This window comes from Astatotilapia calliptera, chromosome 17 (genome assembly GCF_964374335.1).
Source record: "Astatotilapia calliptera chromosome 17, fAstCal68.1, whole genome shotgun sequence".
Taxonomy (NCBI): domain Eukaryota; kingdom Metazoa; phylum Chordata; class Actinopteri; order Cichliformes; family Cichlidae; genus Astatotilapia; species Astatotilapia calliptera.
The window spans coordinates 1,615,432-1,619,840 of NC_137438.1; positions in this window are offsets into that span (position 1 = coordinate 1,615,432).

The window sequence follows — 4,409 nt, forward strand, 5'->3', positions numbered from 1 at the left end:
ATTATTGTCATGACCCCACAGAGCGGGGATGGCTTGCGTGTGCTTGCATGCACACGTCCCATCGACAATTGTGGACAGTTACCCTTTAAAAACAGTAATGATGTTTTCCAGCCACAGTCCACCTTCATCCTGGCGTTGTTCCCGCTGGTGCAGGGTCCGCTCCTCAGCAAAGGTTTCTCCGTTTGGTTCTGTCCAAGGCGTCCTCAGGTGACGCGTTGATGGTCTTAATGTCTTCCTTGATTTTGTCCATCCACCGTTTTTTCGGTCTGCCTCAAGGCCGGCGCCGTCTGGGTCGATCCTTAATAGTCGTTTTTGCTGAGTTCTCATCGCTTCGAATCACGTGTCCATACCACCTCAGGCGGGATTCGAGCATCTTTTAAACTCGAGCCACAGTCCACCGACCTGTGCTCTCCTTTATGTTTGATTTTATTTTGCCCCTCACCTCCCAACCAGTCATGGCAGAAGACCGCCCCTCCCTGAGCCTGGTTCTGCCAGAGGTTTCTTCCTGTTAAAAGGGAGTTTTTCCTCTCCACCGTTGCCAGAGTGCTTGCTCATAGGGGATCATTTGATTGTTGGGTTGAATTTTTGGATTTCATTTCATTGGCTTGAACTGAAAAACCTAAAAATTCAGCTGAGGGGTTCACATAGTGGAGAGCACTACATTTGTTAACTGCACTTTGTTTATTTGTGGATTTTGTAGTTCTTCCTACTACAAAAACTACAAATGAAAACAAGGCAGTTAGCAGCAAATGAAAATAAATAAAACACATTAAAAAAATCTGCTACTGCTCTGTGTGTTTACTTTAGTGAACAATTCAGGTGAGGGGTTCACATAGTGGAGAGCACTACATTTGTTATATATATTGTGTGTGTATATATATATATATAACAACTAAAATACAATATATTGTATTTTAGATTAGAATTGAGATGGATATATATCTGGTCAAAGAATATAACTAAATTTATATTTAACTTACAATAAATCACTAGTTGTTCAGTCCTAGCTGTCGTTATCAGTTACTGCCAGTTATTCCTCTGCTGCCCATGGTTTACAGTCCACATAAACAGGACTGAATCATCAGCAGAAGAAACAGAAAACAGGTCTCTTGCCACTGTTTGCTACTTTTGTAATTGCTGATAGGAATTTGTGACAGGTCGGAGGCACGACACGACCACGACTCAGCATTCTGTGGCATTTCCCTTTTATTCTCGTTAGCTGTACACACACTGATGGCTCAGCTTTCCAGCCAAACACATACCAACAACAAACACACAACAGGCCCTAGTTCATTTAAATGAGAGTACGTTTTGCTCTAATGAGTTTGCATTCAGTGTTTAAAATTCAAACTGTTAACATAAAATGTTATTGTTAATAAATTGTTATTGTTTACCTTTTTGTCTTGTATTGTTGATGTGTATGAAGTATATGTATATCTGTATGTTGCCCTGTCTTAGTTTGTCTTGTCCCGTGTTCCCACTCGTGGCCCGCACCTTGTCGTGGTGAGTGGGCTTTCAACTAAGATGGGCTGTCCTTCTGTTGTCATATGTTGAAAAGAAAGCAAAATGCTACTTTTTACTACTCGGATCAAATGTATTCATGTTTAAATACTGTGGGTAATGTAATCTAAAGAAGTAGTCAGGGTGTGGTCCTTCTCAAATTTCCTTCATCCGAGTTTTTGTGCTCGTCTGTCTGCCTCTGTTCTAGGTTCACAGGACATGCAGATGAGATGCTTCTCTTGGGTTTCATATATAAGCAACACACGTCCTGGTTTATGTCACAGTCTTTGGTAAGTTTTACAGTCCAAATTTATTGACTGGTGTTAAGGTTCAAATATTAAGGAGGGATATAGGAGGAAATCCAAATAACAACACTGGTCCGGCCGGAGTAGTCAAAACGATGATTTTAATGAACACGCGCAGCGTGGGGAGATGTACACCGCATAACATCAGCTGTAGATCTCCGCCCAAAAAACTACACAGGAAAGGTTTTATGGCATCAGGGCATGTTTACTGACGCCCCCTCATGCCTCAAGCAGATACAATACATGCATACGTCAAATCAAAACCACAATGACTTTTAACACAGTTTGAAAGAACATGGTCTCCGTCTCCACGGCAGGTGCATCCTGTCGCTGCCCGACGCCCGTTTATCGTCTTGGAACATCAGCAGCGGTTCTGCAACAAACTGTTCTTTTGCAAACTCAATTTCGCAGCGACAGGCATAACATGATTAAACTTTTACCTACAAATGAGTCTATCTACTTATGTGTGTCAACCTGACATGCACTCAGTTTCACCTCTCCCCTCACCAGCTAAACCTTGTAACCTTTTCCCCAGACAGAAGGCCAGCACAACTGAAACTATATGTGTAATATATTGAATAAATGTTTTAATCAAATGATACTACTTAAAACTTAATAAAAGAATATAAAAGATAATAATGAATAACCTGGTTATTCAAGTAGCATCATCCAACACCACTCCTCAAAATAGCAACCAAAATGCACACTTTACAGAGGAAACAAAGACACTTTAGAAGTATACTTCCTGACTTATTCTCAGTCAACTGTTACCAAGCAAACTCAAACACAGCAGGTTGCTGAATACACTCAGGTCTCTGCTCAGCTACTATTCTTGCTGTAAGACTAACCTTCTAAGCTCCACGTCACTCACACTCTGCATATAAACATTCAAGATTATAAAAAGCATTTAAGATTATAGATCCAACTCAACAGTTTAAAGTGGTTATCACTGCTCCTGTACTAAAGGCTAATTAATTGGGTGCCAATATGTTTAAACCTCTGAATGCACTATCAATACTTGTAGATTATGTTATTAATGCCATGGTAATATGAACAATAGCAGTAAAATAATTTCTCTGAGATCAGTGTCACTGAGCTCGAGCGCTGCTCCACCAGCTACAGGTTTAATATCAGATCAACAACAGTAGAAAAACAGAGACAGAGACTACCAGACAAAAAGAAGAATAGGAAATCCAACATCATCCAACAGGCTCTTTAAAATAGTTCCTCTGTACAGTATTTACACACACACACTGAGGAGGAGGAGCCTGTCACTCAGTCAGTACAATGAAGCAGTCTGAATACTGCCCTCTGATTGGCTGGCACTCCTTCATCCAGTGTTCTCTTTATTTCAGGTGAAGCTGAGACGCATCCAGGTAACGGTGTGATGTCATCCGGAGCTGAGCCCGTCCTTCCGAAAGAGGTCAGAGGTCACCTAGTCGTCCCTGCAGGTACGTCACTGTGAGCTCTGCCCACTTGCATCCCAGCAGCACCTGTTGGCCAACGGGACCGCCCAGAACCAGCAAAACCCAACGGGACCAGGATCCGGTCCAGCGAGGGTCGGAGCAGTTGGCTGGACGTCCAGGCAGAGATATCAAACATACACAGAACACCACTGAACTGATGTCACGGAAACAGAAACGCTTCTTCACGTGATCCAGTCACATGACTTGGAGAGGCGTAGAGGCTGGCCAATCAGGTGTACCTGTGGAAAGTGAGAGGAGATCACGGGTCAGAAGATTTTACCAGGGAATGGCTTGAAATTAAAACAAAGAAGAAGAAGGAGGTGATGATGATGATGAGGAGGCTGATCTCCTGTTCAGTAACACTCTGTTTCTTTACACTGAGATTCACTGCTCTGACCAGTAGGTGGAGCTGCTGCACTGAGACACCTGAAGCAGGGCAGGTGAATTTCAGTACAGGTGGAGAGGAGCGGCACAGAAGTCCAAGCATGTTCATGGATGTGATGAGCACCTGCGCATTACTCACATAACTGCTTTTTATTAATCGTGAGCTTTTGGTGCGTTAAAAAAAAAGGAGGAATTTGTGAAATTCATTGTTATTTGATTAATTACTAAAGAGACTTATATTGTTAATTTGGGGTGGCTGTAGCTCAGGAAGTGCAGCGGGTCATCTTCTGACTGGAAGGTTGGTGGTTTGATCCTGGCTCCCCCCAGTCTGCGTGCCAAATATATTTAAAAAAATAAATCAGCATTTCAAATAGATGGCATGTCCATCATGTCATTAACTGCCACTGAGGTCTCAATCTGAAGACGGCTCCTAAAAATCACAAACAGAGGAGAGAATAATTCAAATCAGTTTGTTAAGAAGTTTATGCCTCAAACCATAAGTCCTTAGTTTCTCTGATTTCCTGTTAATTATATGACATTCAGCACATTTTGTTACACAATTCTAGTAAGCTGATAATTGGCAAGGAGGAATTAGTGTGTCTGTGAAGTTTCTCAGTCCACCAGGTCATCGTAGTCTAAGGAGCTTGGAAAGAAAAGCATCTGGACTTCTTTAAGTGTCTTGAAGACGTTTCACGTCTCGTCCGAGAAGCTTCTTCAGTTCTAAGATCAAATGGTGGAGAGTCCCAGACTTATA